Source organism: Cibotium barometz, chromosome 30 (genome assembly GCF_041138505.1).
Source record: "Cibotium barometz isolate CiBa-2024 chromosome 30, ASM4113850v1, whole genome shotgun sequence".
NCBI lineage: Eukaryota > Viridiplantae > Streptophyta > Polypodiopsida > Cyatheales > Cibotiaceae > Cibotium > Cibotium barometz.
This window is the reverse complement of record NC_141075.1, coordinates 15,012,100-15,029,195: the sequence shown is the minus strand read 5'-3', so window position 1 is coordinate 15,029,195 and position 17,096 is coordinate 15,012,100.

Genomic DNA, 17,096 nt, shown 5'->3' with positions numbered 1-17,096 from the left:
ATTTGAGACTTGGATTGGGTATGGATGATGTTAATCCTTTTCGAATCAAGAGCATCTCATATAGTATATGGCCACCAGTGGCAGTGTGGTGAATTACAACATTCCTCCATCCATGGCAATAAAGAAAGGATATGTCATGTTATCCCTTCTCATTTGTGGGAAACATAAGGTAAAGAATATGGATATATATCTTGAGACCTTGATTTATGAGCTTGAGATACTTTGGAGAGGTATCCATGTGCATGACATATGTCGGCCTCCATCTTCTTGAGACGTTTTCTTAAAGGCCATCTTGATGTGGACGATGCATAACTTTCCTGGTTATAGCGAGTCTTCAGGTGAGTCAAATGGGTTTCTATTCATGATGATTCTTTATTATCGTTGTATTATTTTTTGATATTCTTGAATGTCTATGTTGTTTAGGTCTCTCCACATCTAGATACCATGCATGTCCTATTTGTGCTCCATCATTGGTGGCATCTAGGCCAGAGAGCTTGAAGAAAGTGATATATGAGAATCATCATCGATTTCTCCCTCATCATCATCCCAAATTTGTTCATTCTTGGATGAGAGTCTCTCCACATCCACTAAGCATGGGAGATTGGAAGGAATTATTGAATGGAGTGGAAATTTCTCCTCCCCCCGGCATGAATAGTTAATATATCTTTGACATAGAATTCCAATACAAGCTTTGGATAAAAAGAAATTCCTATTAATATTTGTTATTTGATAAGGTACTCTATCTTCTTTCACCTACCATATTGGATGAGCCTCAAAATCAACCATCTTCTTGATCCAATGCTCATCTTTAAGAATGTAGCCTCTATTTTTTGGGAGCACTTGAGAGGAACATGGAACTCCTTGCTTGTAAGAGAGGATCTACAAAGCATAGAGAGGATGCAAAGAGCTTGGCCATAAGAGGGACCAAATGGGAAGACAATTCTTCCTCGAGCACCTTGGATATTGACAAAGAAGGAGGAGAAGTTGGTGAAAGATGCCATTACTACATTCCGTATTCCAATGGGGTGCATGAGGTGTTTAAAAGGTGCCTTCACAAAGACAAAGAAGAGAGGTGTTGAGAAATTATATGGCTTGAAGTCCCACGATTGGCACAAGATGCTTTAAGTGAAACATTAAAGTTGTTTGTATTTAACTTGTTAAATCAAGACATTGTATCTAATCATGGTGTATAAATGTTTATAGTTCATTCTTCCTACAATCATTTCCAATTGTGCATCCCACGAAGTGCGAGAGATGATTTATAAGATGGGGGAGCTTGTGAGGTTTGTACCCCAAACTCTCATAGAAAATTTTCTACACGCGTTTTCCTCAAAATGATTTGTTTATTATTTTGCATTGTAGATATGTGTGCTCAAAGGAAATCGATCCATGTACACTTGAATATGCAAGGGTCGTTGTGGTGAAGGTGGTTTGTTTGGTGGAGGAGACATTCCCACGGTCAATTCTCACAAACCAACTACATCTTATGGTTCATTTAATTGATCGGATTGCCATATGTGGCACTGTGCATACTCGATGGATGTTCTTTGTTAAGTGTTTCATGAAGACCTTGAAGGATTTTGCAAAGCAAAATTCAAAGCCAAAAGGTAACATGGCTGAGGGTTTGGTTGGTACAAGAATCACTTGTTTATATCTCAGAATACCTTGCCGAAGTGGATCCCTCTCTCCCTCGCCTATGGAGAAATGAAGAAGACTTGAGGATGACCTCTCATGTTCCTCAAGGAAAGGGAAAGACCAAAGTCATGGATACAGATATGCATAGTAAGCTTAATACCTTTTGTGTTCTTAATAGTGATGTGATGAGAAGATGGGTGGCAAAGTATGAGGATGAAAAGACAAGAAGACAAAGTGAAAGGTCGGCATTCCGTAAGTGCCATGCACATAGTGTGCCATACCCGGAGCACGATCACTTCCCAAGGATCTTGAAGTAGATTGGCGACATGAGGAGATGGAGAGAGTGGCGCAAGATGAAAACATGCATATCACATTGGAGGAGTGGGAGTATACCCAAGGATGCTTCAAAAAAGTAAACAAACTTGTGTTCTCAATCATATTTTAGTATGTTAAACTTGTGAAAATTTATTTTGAGGTATTTATAAATTTTTTTTATCTTGGTATAGTGCACAATGTTTAATGCTTTGTGGTTGGAGGGTAAACATTTTCACACACAAAGGATTGATGAGAAGATGAACACCCAAGATTGTGGGGTAATTGCACGCTTTGAGGACTAATGGAGCCATGGATGATTATGGAAAACATTGATGATGATCGTGCCGTTGGAGATGATGATCGTGCTATTGGAGATGATGATATTGCCTCTCATAGTGATGATTCTAGTAGTGGGATGGATCTCTTTGTAGATTTGGATATAGGCATGGACATTGAAATAGATACTTTAGCAAGGGTTGACCTCATTGAAGATGAGGTTGAACTCTAGTTCTTTCATTGAACTTTTATTATGGTTATATTGGTCTTCCTTTTGGTACAGATTCACACCTTTTTATTATGGCTATATTGGTCTTCCTTTTGGTACAGATTCACACCTTTTTGAGATTACATGTATAGATTCATGCCTTTTTGAAATTACATGTATAGATTTATTGTGATATGTTGCTTTTCGTGGCATTACTTAATCATTCACCTTTGGACTGCTTTTCATGGAGGTTCAAGATTTTTTTAAAAGCTTCACTTTGATGAAAAGATGTGGGGATTGAATCATTGTCCTTTGGATTGTTTTTCATGGCATTACTTGATATACCTAAGCCTTTGCATGTATCCATCCCTTTCACCACATTACTCGATTTATACCTAGTTCTTTTCTCTTTTCTTAGCATATTTTTCCTTGCAAATATGCTTTCTAGAGATTCATTTGTATATAAATGCACCAAAAAATCATGCATATTATCAAAATGAAAGATCCTTGCCCGCTTCACGGAATGGATTTGGGGGTGCTGGCAGCACAGCGGAAGCAGCACTTCTTGCGTAGGGCAGAGTCCCTCACTCAGGGCCTACGGATATCCGGACAAGAGACTAATCCCTCGGTTCTTTAAAGGGATAATAGAAAATATGAGTATTTTAATGTAATATTGGCATGGTATAGCTCAAAGAAGATGAGAATACAAAAGAATGAGGGCTTGGACCAATTTAGCTCCCTTTTTTATTTGGTTTGATCTAAGAGAGAGGAGAGATAAAAATATCACATTTTTTTTGAACTAAAAACTCATCCACATGTGTGAAATATGCACCTACCTTAAAGGTCTCCCCTTCCTTACCAAGGTGTCAAAAATTCATCATTCCTCTACAATATCTCATTTTTTTAGTAATATCTCATAGTTTTTAACTAATAAACCTTGTACTTAGTCAACTCTTCATCTTCTATGAGAATTTACTCATTTTTGGGTATTTTATTTTATTCTTTGGATTTATCTCATCCAAACACTTGGATTAATCTTATTGGCTCATAGGAACCTTAATTGGACCATAATCCAAAATTTTCAGAAAATCTTGACCCTTAGGAATAAGGTCCTTTATACACATTCTCAATTAATTCCAAATGCACATTGGAAAGTTCTTTTTGAATTTCTGTTTCAAGGGAAACCATTTTAGACACTAGGAGGATTTTTATATCCAAAAATATCTCAATTTTGGATTACCTCTCTCTAGATATTTTCTCTCTCTCTAGGCCAAAATAGGGTAAAACAAGATCTTTCTTTTATTTTAGAGAGGGGAATAATTACAAGAATAGAAGGGGAGGTTCTTACACCTTTACACCTCAAAAGCTAGAGGGAGGAATCTTACACAAAATCTTGTGCACATAGTTTAGCAAATGTTATTTTTCGGGATTGAAGATTGAAGATTATGTTTAGGGGAGGTTCTTACACCTTTACACCTCAAAAGCTAGAGGGAGGAATCTTACACAAAATCTTGTGCACATAGTTCAGCAAATGATATTTTGGGGATTGAAGATTATGTTTTTCTTTGCAAGGTCCACAATTGGAATTGCATAGGAAATTGTTGCATACTGCGTCTATAAGCGCATCTGTAATCACGTATATGCTTGCGTCTATAAGCACGTCTAATTTTAAAGGAATTAGACGCACTTATAGACACAAATGTAACTTACGCGTCTATAACAGTGTCTATAACAGTGTCTAGTTTCAATGAAGTAGATGCCCTTATATATGCGAGCATAGACGCTAGTATAGATAACCCCGTAACTTCTGCGTCTATGCTTGCTTTATGTTGTAGTGATTTTGCGCACCTTTTGATAAATTCTATGGTACCTCTAAACAACGTGGGCAGCCATAATCCTGCTTGAAGAATCTTGCGAGAGCCGTGATATCCCTAGCAAAATGCCCTCTTGCTATCCTCCCTGAATGAGTTTCATCATCCAATATCGTGAAAAACTCATCTTCTCTCGCACACATCTTCCTAGGACATTATCTTTACCCAGCTTATATAGTTCTCCCGCAATTAATTGATAAGGTGCGGCAAGCTTGATAAGCCACCGCATTTTATCTTTATTCAAGGGTGTTTCCGGAGGAAAACCATGAGCTAGATAATCAGATATCTCCTCGCTCCATTCAGGTACCATGTCTAGTAACAAGCATCAAGAAGATCATCTTCAACACCAGTTGTTGGTTCCCCATTTGGAATTCTTAACATATGATCAGCTAACACATGTTGTGCCCCTTTTCTTATCGTAACTGTAAAATCCTATTCCAAAAGTAATAGCAACCATCATGTGATTCTTCCCGTGGTGCAAGGCTTATTCGCTAAGTACAATAAGGCTTGATGGTCCACAAAGAATATGAATTTGTTGGCCAATAGGTAGTTTCAATACTTCTTGATAGCATAAACCATGGCCAATACTTCTCTCTTTGTGGTGGTGTAGTTCACCTCTGCATCATTTAATTGACGACTAGCGAAGCAGATTGGATAGTATAAGTTAAACTCACCGAGCTCGGCTAGTACGCATCCAATAGCAAAGTTTGATGCATCAATATGCACATGAAATATGAGGTCTCAATTGATGGGATGTAGAATTGGCGCGCTAGTAGCCAATGCCTGCTTCGCTTGATCATATGCTTCCTGGCATTCTTGAGTCCATTCAAATACAATGAGTAGCTTGTATAATGGCCTGGCGACAATTTCAACATAGAAAATTATGAAGCGATGGTAATACCCAACGTGGCCCATAAATCTTTACACACCTTTATAATTAGTGGGCAGTGGTGGCAGCTCCAATATCAACTTAACTTTTCTATCATCCGTGGATATACCATTCTTTGAGACAATGTGTCCCAATATCACACCATGTTTGACCCAAAATTGGCACTTTAAAGGGTTCAGGGACATACAATATAATCGACATCGCTCAAATACCTTCCTTCCTTAAGCAAGGCAGATGGTCCGCCCATCGAGAGTGTGCACGTAAATCGTCCATGAATACCTCCAACCTCTTCTGTAAGTAGTCTTTGAAGACTGTGCATATCAATTGTTGGAATGTTGCTAGGGCATTGGTGAGACCGAAGGGCATAACCTTATATGCAAATGTTCCCCACATTGTATTGAAAGCTATCTTATGTTGGTCTTTTGGTGCTATGGGGACCTGATTGTAGCCAAAGAATCCATCCAAGAAGCTATAAGCTTCTTCACCAGCCACTTGCTCCAAAACATGTTCCGTATAGGGGTAATGGGTAATGGTCTTTCCTAATCGTTGCGTTGAACTTTTTAAGATCGACACATACCCTAAGTTTCCCATTATTTTTGGCACTATTACAAATTTAGAGGGTTTTGTTGTTTTGTGAAACTATAGTTTGGTGGCAGTTTTGTGAAACTACAGGTTTTTGTGATGTTATCATTTTTATGTTTTTGTTTATTAAAAGATGCAATGTATTCAAGTGATGATACCACAACAATAAGGGAATTTTTAGAACAAACATAGAATTCGGGCAATACTAGACCATGATATTGATTGAACATAGAAAAAAAAACAAAGGAAAAAAGAATAAGAAAAGAAAATGAGAAATGGTCCAAGCTCCCAGCTTAATCGATGACTCTTGATTAGGGCTGGAAGAACCCGGGAAGACAATGCATGATCGGAAACGAGAGCTCAAAGTGCTTTGCGATGGAAAACACACGATGTGAAATGACAAAAAAGAAATAATTTTTTAATTTACAGCGCAACCGTCGGACAAGGCGGCTGCCTAAATGAAGAAAGCCACGTGACTTCTTAATTACGATTGGCCTGTGAGAAGTGACCATTTCACGGCATGAACTTTTTTGAACCAATTCATGGCGTGAACTTTTTAGGATTGGCTCTCATAGCCTAAACTTCTTTTTGAACTAGTTCACGGTGTGAATATTTTAGGATTGGCTCACGAATGTGCAAGATTGATACCTTCTATTTTTTTCTTCATGCTCAGTCATTCAAAGATGCATTAAATGAGTGAATGATACCCAATTTACCTTGTATCCATTGGGTAGTGAATGATACCCAGTTTACCTTCATCTTTTATTGCCATGGAAACCAAGGTGACACCTTCGCACTTCTGGGTAGGTGTTGATGTAGGCATTTTATCTCCATGTGGGAGTTTTTGATTCTTCCTTCCACCCAACTAAACAATGTTGTTGATGGGTCCTGTGGATGGGGGCTTTTATACGTGTCGTCCCTTGGTTGAGCTTATTTGTTTCTTTTAGGGTATTTGTCCAGCTCCCTGATCAGAGTGGTTACTAACATTGCTTTGGCAATCCTCAGCCCATCGTGTTGAGTTGTTTTCCTCCTCCATAACAATGTTTGTGCAGTTTTAACATTGGCTTTAGTTGGGTGTTGGTGTTGCATGCTTTTACTACCCTTTCCTTCATTACCAAAACAGTTTGTGAGAGAGACGGTGGCCACTAAGCGGGGTTTGGGTACCTACACTGTCATATTGCCTTGGTAGTATCCTTGGGTTTGTAGTAAATATTTTCGGACCCATTTCTTATGAAGGCCTTGTGGGATCTTGGTATGTCTGGAGTACTGCCAACTTGTTTGTGAAGGGTAAATTTGATTTTTGGCTCCTTTATGAATCTTTCTTACTGTATCTGTATTATCCTTCTTATCCTTCTTGTGGGGCTGGTTTTTGAGTTGAACCTTGGGCACCCATTTCTGTGTACCACCCCGTGACTTTGGGTATTGTTTGTGTAGGGTTTATGGGACTGATGCTTGTTCTGTTTTATGAGTTTATGTTACCGTGCTCGATCTCGTTCTCTCCTCAATTATGATCTATTTCCCTGTGTTTGTCAGGCTCCATAAGGGTATGGACATGACATTGTTGGCCTCGTTCAACAACGTTGTCTTCTTCTCCCATTGGATATTACCTTTGTTTTGGTGTGCAAATCCAGGATTGTCCAAGGATCATTTCCTCTTCCATGGAACTTCCAAGCATGACAAACACTTTCCCAACCACGGAATCATTTTTGATGGAAATATTAACACTTAAAAATCCCTCAGCTTTCATAGTTATTGATTGCACACTACGTACTTGTGCATCAGGGGGTTCAAGGTGTGGTTTATCTAAGGCTACCCATGTTTGATACGAGATCAAGTTATGACTTAATCCCATATTAGTGCAATGCTCGTTGCATGGCCTTTAGCTGTAGTTAGTTCCACCATGAGTCATGATAGCTCAATGTTCAGTTCCTCTTCGTCCGAGAGAGTCAAGGAAGCCATGTTGACATTATCGTGACGTGTGCGGTATCGCTGGTCAAGTGCGAGACTTCTGGCTGTGAGAGTAGCCTCAAATCCCAGCAAGGAAACAGAATATATATCTCTTCAAGAGGCACCACCAGCAGAAGCTGGAACCATAATATTTACATACCAAATCTCAGCAAGACATATGAGTTGTACCAAAAACCATCATAAGCATCATGGTTCAAACCAAAATCCAAGGTTGATAACATTATAACCTGTCATAAAACTCAAAACATCAAACCCCATAAAAACATCTCATAGGTTTTTGCACTCCAAAAAATCAACTCATGGCATATACATCTCATAGGTTTTTGCACTCCAGAAAATCAACTCATGGCATATACATCCAAGACTCATGGCCAACCATCATATGGTTCCAAAACCCAACTCCACATGGTATTGTGTTCCTATGATCCTTGTAGTAACAATTTCCACCTTGGGCCAGCCAAGTATCATTATAGACATCCTTGTACAATGATAACCCACAAAATCAGCCTCTATGAACCCCTATAAACCTGCGCTTACGTCCCCATATGCAAAATTCTTCCTGTCAAGAACAAAGTAATTGGGTTTTGCAAATCTGCGCTTACTCAATTTGCATGCACCAGCCTCTTTGTTGGCAGTGCATACCATCACACCCCTTGGTATTCTAAAGAGCCATTTTGAAGAGCTGTACTCCCTTACTCAGCACGAACAGCCGCTCCATTTCATGAGATAGCCACCATAATTACACCAAGCCTTCTTCACCTCTGCAGCATGCTCCTCGAAGGTGCTGGTCTTCCTCTACATGCAGTTCTCGGTGGTTTCATCTCTGCAGAACTTCTAGCATGCAAATTTTTCAAGATGTGCTTATAATATTAAGCTTTCAATTCTGAGTAAAACCAATCCCTACAAGCCTTGAACAGAACGTCTATTCCCAAAACTATATTCTCTGCAAATTTTATATTCTGGTTCCCTTTTGCACTCCCCTTCCCCACATTTCAATGCACCGACTCTGGTTATTTCAGAATCCCACTGGCAAATCGGGGATTCGACGCTTTTGCAGCTATAATTTTGCCTTCCTAATTCGATCAGGCTGCGCCCCCTTCATTTTCTCCATTTCTTAAGGTTGATAAGCATCAACATTTTTTTGGGCTTATTTACACCAAGACTCACAAGGGGTAATTCCCACGCATTGACCAAAGATTCTTGACATCCTCTTTCACATGTCTTCGTCACCATGTAGTCATGACCATGGCCATATCCATGTCATTTTGAACCTCAATCAAATGCCACTATCATCTCAAGCATGATTTCTGAGCATTTTACCATCTCGTGGGGCCAAGAAAAGCTGTTAAATACTCAAGCAAAATCCAAACCTATGTACAAAGGCACAGGGACTTCTGCTAGCCCCCAAGGTTCACCATAAGCATAAAAACTCCACGATTCACATCACACTCATGTAGTGAGGCTTCGAGACCTGGCTCAACTTCAGCTCGTCTTATTGAACCTCATTTACAATATGAACATATGTACATGGACATCATATAATGACTCAAGCCATGGCACTTAATCCCATGCATCTGAATTTGTATTCAATGGCCTCACATGCATGGTTTCACACCATAGACGTGCCATGGCACGACATCCACCCCTTCTAAACCTGCACATCCTCCGGTATGTGCCAAGTCATTATTAAGATCCACATATATTTGGATGTTGTCTTCATCTTCTACATTACCAGGAAGATCATCCTCTTCCTCTTCAACCATATCCATGCTATTAATATCAAGCCTCTCATCTTGAGTCTCCTGCGAATCAAAAGGATCACTGTCATGCCTTGTTTTAAACATCTTGATCCTTTTGCTTGCTATTTGCCTGAGCCTTTGACGCTGACTCGTACTCATATTAATACATCGTCCTCTAAAGAACCACATATACCGATGTCACTCAATAGGATCACAAAAGTAAAGACTCTCAAAATGACGTGCGAGTCTCACTCTGCTTACTCGGGTCGTAGCAGAGTTGATGAGGTGCTCGAATGCAAAGGCTATCATATCCTGACTCTGGGAGAATTCAGGAATGCCAGATAGATTTGGGATATCCATCTATAAATTCCCAATTCAATTTATGAGTTTTTTAATTTTTGAAGTTCATTCAACATAATATTAACAAGCGAAAACATTATTTCCCAGATTTACTTTAAAATTTTAAGCAATTTCTGTTGCTGTTATGTAAATTTACAACAGCGCTCTGATACCAACTGTGGGATCCCACTGCCCCCTCTACGCACCGGATTCCCGGATGGTAGCAGTGGAAGTAGCTTCCTCTTGCGTGGGGCAGGGTTTCTCACTCGGGGCATCGCCCTCGAATGTCCAGGCACGAGACTAAGCTGGTGGTCATTCCGAAAACCGAAACCGAGAAAATTTTCCATGCCGAAAAGACGGGGACGATTCCACCATTTTTTATTTTCTTAACGAATTTTTCTAACACGGTCAAGATACTAAACTAACCTTCAGTTGATTAAATCAAATAGAAGGGAAACTATTACAGACTTAACTTGAAGGAATCAACGCTTTTTTCCTAATTGAATCAGCAGCAGGCAAAGCTGTTGATCTATTCATCAGAGAAGTCTTCAGGATTTTATTTAACTACTTGAGTTCTAAATGTATTCCTATTAATCAATTTTATTATTAAAACTCTACTGATTCTAGTCTAACCCCATCCAGCCCATGGGTTAGCCACCGCCCAACCATTGGAATTGGTAGAACCAGAAAAGTACGCACCCACCCATGATTGAATGCCTTTCTTAACTTTTAATTTAGAATACAGATACGCACACACTCCTCTTTAAACTTTAACTTTTAAAACAATCCATTGACAAACAATTATTGGTTACAGATGTCATAACTCAAAATTTCCATTCAATCCTTGTTTCTCACAAAATAGTATCACTCTGGACTCTCCGTTGAGACGAGCAAGTTAGCAACGAGATCCAGTAAGATTACAATAATTTTCTCGTCATCATACATATATATATCTTCCACAACATACGCATGGGTGTCCTAAGCACCGCGAGCCCGTGCATTGCTTGGTCAGAAACCATCCAGGATCCTCCTTAGGTGTCCTGGCACTTCACTCAGGGACCGCTTCGTCGGCCCTCGCCCATCGTAAACGGAAGCACACCATTTTTCATTATACCCAGGCTGGTCAAGACCTGAGCAGGTTTTTGCCACGTGAGCCGTCCTTTGAACACTCCTCGCCCCAGCTGTTGCAACTGAACTTCCCTTATGCCAGAATGCTCTCTCCAGCATTCTGGCGTAAGATAGTCCTTTAAGAAAACAGGGTTTCTATGCAAGTTTTCAGTTTTGATTTTCTTTGAAATACAATGGGTATATCTTAAATCCGTATCCCAATACTTCTAGATCGCAGGTATAAAATTCCAAGAGAATTTCATGTATTCTGTAACCTTGATCCTCAGCTCAGAATCAAGGGTCTTAACTTGATTTCAGATTCGATGGGTGATTTGAGTGAATTTTCTTGAACTGGTCACATCGTCTTTTCTTGAAGCTGACGAAGGAGTTATGTCTTGGTCATAGTTTGATTCAGGGTTTGAGTCTGGAAAGATTCTCCCTGTACTATCTTTCTCGAAGGGTAATCATTAGGGGAAGGTTGAGGTCTATAGGGGCCCTTTAAGCTGCCATATTATGATTTTAATGACTTTTTGTTAAAATGTTAAGTTTCTTTGACTTTAGATACCTTCTTATTCTTCAAATGGCTAGAAGTTTGAATTTCAAAGTTTCCCGCCAAAATTGAATTTAAAATCGAGTGGGCAAAACCATATTATGTGACATATCTATGGAAAGAGCTCAGCGAGTAGATTTTGGATCTCTAATCTCCGACAAATTTTGAGCTCATGTGTAGAAGTTATGGATGTCCGAAATTTCAAAAACTTCCCCCTCCCACTTTTTGGGAATGAAAAGTACAAAAGGCATCTCCTAGAGATTCTTTTGACCACCTTTAATCACCCAACATTTTTGTATACATGGCATCACATGATTGGCCCTTTTCCTTAATAACCTTTTACATGGCATCTTAAAGGGCTCCTATAGACCTCAACCTTTCCCTAATGATTTTAATTACTACTTTACTGAATTGCATTCATTGAGTATTTTGCTTAACTAAATTCAAAACTAATCCACGAATTCCTATGAGAAATAAATTAATCATTTATTTAAAATTCAGACTTTGATAGTTTTTCTGAATTTTCTCATTACCATCCTAGAGAATATGAAACGGTAGAATTTTCTCTCACAGAGAGTATTTACTTATTCATTTACCAATATTCATGGGATTTAAACATAGGATTAAAGAGAATTCTTATTTTGATATAAAAATTTTGTATGCATCTATTTATGCATAAAAAATCAATTTTGATAAAAGTAACACTGTTATAATAATAAAAAATTCTTTTATGCATCATTTTATGCATAAAAATCAATATTGATGAAAGTAACACTTTTATAATTTAAAAAAAATCTTTTATGCTTCAATTTATGCATTAATATCAATATTGGTAAAAGTAACACTTTTATAATAATAAGAATTCTTTTATGCATCATTTTATGCATAAAAATCAATATTGGTTAAAGTAAAACTTTAAAAAAAAATAAAAATTCTTTTATGCATCATTTTATGCATAAAATCAATATTGATGAAAGTAACACTTTTACAATAAAAAATTTTCTTTTATGCATCATTTTATGCATAAAAATCAATATTGGTGAAAGTAACACTTTTACAATAAAAAACTTCTTTTATGCATAAAAATCAATATTGGTGAAAGTAACACTTTTACAATAAAAATTTTCTTTTATGCATCATTTTATGCATAAAAGTCAATATTGATGAAAGTAACACTTTTATAATAAAAAATTCTTTTATGCATAAAAATCAATATTTATGAAGGTAACACTTTTTTAATTTAAAAAAAAATCTTTTATGCATAAAAATCAATATTGGTGAAAGTAACACTTTTACAATAAAAAAATTCTTTTATGCATAAAAATCAATATTGATGAAAGTAACACTTTTATAATAAAAAATTCTTTTATGCATCATTTTATGCATAAAAATCAATATTGATGAAAGTAACACTTTTATAATAAAAAAATTCTCTTATGCATAAAAATCAATATTGATGAAAGTAACACTTTTATAATAAAAATTTATTTCCAATATACATCTTTCTATGTATAGAATTTAAATCTAATGAAAATCACTCTTTTATAATAAAAAGAATTTATCCAATATGCATCTTTCTATCCATAGAAGTTAATTTTAATGAAAATAAAACTTTTATAATAATAATATTTCTACTATGCATTTTTCTATCCCTAGAATGAAAATAACACTTTTAGAATACACAAACGGTGGGGATTACTCTTTTTGAATAATAAAAGATAAAACTTATTTCACAAAATTTAAGAAAATTTTGCCATAACCTCCTTTGTATGGCTGATTATTTTTCAATTTTTTCTATCCTCAAGTTACTTAAAAACTATCCCAAATGGTTTAAAGCATTCTAAACTAATCAAATTCCACTTTTAAAAGAGAAACAATATGAAAGTTTAATTCTAACAATTTGATTACTTATCTAAGATAAAGAAAGGCTGAATTTAAGAATGAAGAGAGGGGGAAAGCCTTTCCAACAAGGCATAACATCACTTTTTTCATTTTAAAGAAAACAAAAATTAGAAAAACATTAAAAAGAATAAAGAAAAAGTAAGATTTCTAGCTTACATGAATTTTTGTGAGCTTTCCTTTGGCTTGATGGTTTGAGGGATCTACTCAGATTGTTTGCAACAAGAGTGGCCACCAATTCTTTTGAGAGGAAAAGGTCAAAAACTAATGAATTATCAATAAATTCACTGTTTTTGGCTCTGGGGTGGAGTAAAGTAATAGTGCATAAAACACTAATAAGCTTCTACAAAGGGGGGAGGCTTTTATTTATAGGAAAAAGTGAGCTTCTAACAAAGCAAACTCATTCTAGAGTTTTCCAGATCAGTTTGGTCAATTTTTGACCATTTTTGGGTCAGTTTAGCTTACTTTTTGGAACTAGACTTGAATTAGGAGAGAGGAGAGATAAAATATCTCAATATTTGAGAATTTAAAACTCCACCACACATGTGAAATAGGCGCCTCCTTCATGAGGAGAATCCCCACTCTGAGGTGTCAAAATTCATTTTTTTAGTATTTCCTTTGGTCCTTAGTCCACTCTTCATCTTATGTGAGTATTTACTCATTTTTGAAAAAAAAATCTTTTTTTCTTAAATTTATCTCCTCCCTACATTTGTATTAATTTGATTGGCCCCTCATAACCTTAATTTGAAATTTTTAAAAATTCTGGACCCTTAGGATAAGGCCTTTTGAATAGATTATAATTTATTTTTTATGCACCTTCTGAAAATCTTTTTGAACTTCTATTTCAGGGGAATTTTTTTTAATAAGAAGAGATATTTTTCCATCCAAAAATATCTAGAATCTGAATAATCTCTCTCTAGAATATTTTCTCTCTCTAAGCTAAAATAGGTAGAAACAAGATCTTTTATTATTTTTAAGAGGGAATTGATTAACAGGGGGAAGATACTGGACATCTTGAGGGGCAGGGAAGGAATATTACATCTATACATGCGCTATAAACGCGTCTTCTACAAGTGAGTCTATAAACGCGTCTACTCTACAAAATAGACACATTTTTAGACATGTGTACAGATGCGTTTATAGACGCGCACTCTGGCGAAAAAAGACAGAAAATGAAACCCAATAGTGTTTTACCAGTAGTTTGACAAAATGCAATTGTTCCAAAAAGCATCTTGCCCTATTTCTAATCCTCTCTCACCCTCTATAGCTTCTAACCCTCTCTCACCCTCTCAAGCCTTTGTCACCCTCTCAAGCTTCATTCGTTAGGCTGCAAATTCGCTTTACAAATTCGCTTTACAAAGGACTATGGAGTAAGAGTTTACCTTGGTACATACCTTAAGGTTGTGGTGAGTCTCTTTCTCTTCTTCTTCTTCTTGCTCCTTTTCTTCCTGTTCTTTTTGCTGATCTTACTCTTGCTCTTGCTCTTGCTCTTCTTCATGAACCCTATTTTTCTTTTGTGTATAAACTAATCAAGTGTTTATATAGCTCACATTTGGACTATTTTACAGATTTTTACCTCAAAAATCACAAATCACCAAGGTAGGCCTCTTGGTTTGTTTATTATATTTTCTTAATATTTGATTACTAATCTTTTGTATGCATGCACTACTAATCTTTTTAATATTTTCTTGGTTTGTATGTATGCATTACTAATCTTTTTCTCACCCTTTTGTTGGTTTTGAAGGTCCTCTAATCCTCTCTTTCAACATCACGAAAAAGAGGTAAGTGCTTTCATATCTTTCCTCTATTTCCTCTATTACTGTTGCACCCTTGGGTGCTGGGGTTTTTCTTTGTAGCTTTACCCATATTAAGCTTTATGCATAATGCATTATGTATAATGGTCGTTCGTTCTTTATGCATCATGCCTTATGCTTAAGGCCTTAGCGTTATGATTTATGCATAATGCTCATGCATGCTTTATGCATAAGGCCTCATGCTTAAGGCCTTATGCTTAGGCTTTATGATTTATGCATAAGCCTTATGCCTTATGCTTTAAGCTTTATGCATATGCTTTAAGCCCATGCATAAGCCTTATGCATATGCTTCAAGCCCATACATAAGCCTTATGCATATGCTTTAAGCCTTATGCTTTTTACTTTAAGCCTTATGCATAAGCTTTATGCCTTATGCATAAGTCTTATGTAGAAGCCTTATGCTTTAAGCTTTAAGCCTTATGCATAAACTTTATGCCTTATGCATAAGTCTTATGCAGAAGCCTTATGCTTTAAGTTTTATGCATATGCTTTAAGCCTTATGCTTTAAGCCCATGCATAAGCCTTATGTAGAAGCCTTATGCGTTTAGCTTTATGCATATTATGCTTTAAGCCTTATGCATAAGCCTTATGCTTTAAGCTTTATGCCTTATGCTTTAATCTTTATGCATAAGCCTTATGCGTAAGCTTTATGCTTAAGACCTTATGCTTAAGCTTTATGCCTTATGCATAAGCTTTATGCTTTATGCTAAAGCTTTATGCCTTATGCATAAGCTTATATTTTCTTAATATTTGATTACTAATCTTTTGTATGTATGCATTACTAATCTTTTTAATATTTTCTTGGTTTGTATGTATGGCTTACTTATCTTTTGCTCACCCTTTTGTTGGTTTTGTAGGTCCTCTAATCCTCTCTTTCAACATCACAAAAAAGAGGTAAGTGCTTTCATATATTTCTTCTCTTTCCTCTATTATTATTGCACCCTTGGGTGCTGGGGATTTATTTTGTAGGTTTACCCATAAGCTTTATGCATAATGCTCATGCATGCTTTATGCATAATGCTCATTCATAAGCTTTATGCTTTATGCTTTAAGGCCTTATGCTTAAGCTTTATGCATAAGCCTTATGCATAAGCTTTATGCTTAAGGCCTTATGCTTAAGCTTTATGCTTTATGCATAAGATTTATGCCTTATACTTTAAGATTTATGCATAAGCCTCATGTTAAGCTTTAAGACCTCATGTATAGCTTTATGCATAAGGTCTCATGCATAGCTTTATGCATAAGCCTTATGCATAAAGCTTTATGCATAAGGCCTCATGCATAAAACTATGCATGAGGCCTCATGCTTTATGCATAGTACTTTATGCTTTATGCTTTATGCATAGTACTTTATGCATAGTACTGTATGCTTTATGCATAGTACTTTATGCATAAGGCCTCATGTACTTTATGCATAAGGCCTCATGCTTAAGCTCATGTTAAGCTTTAAGACCTCATGTAAAGCTTTATGCATAAGGCCTCATGCATAGCTTTATGCATAATCCTTATCCATAAAGCTTTATTCATAAGGCCTCATGCATAAAACTACGCATAAGGCTTCATGTTTAAGTCCTCATACTTTATGCTTTATGCTTTATGCATAGTAATTTTTGCATAAGGCCTCACGCTTAAGGCCTTTTGCATAAGGCTTTATTCATAAGGCCTCATGCTTAAGGCCTTATGCATAGTGCTTTATGCATAATGCCTCATGCTTAAGACCTTATGCACAAGCTTTATGCATAAGGCCGAATGCATAATGCTTTATGCAAGGCTTGCGTAACGGCTTGCATAAAGCTTGCATAACGCATAGTGCCGGGAATGAGATGATTCCCGAGGTCAATTGACTTAAAGAGCCGGGAAGTCTTCATTTCATAATATTTTTTTTGTTTGTATAGATGTGGCCT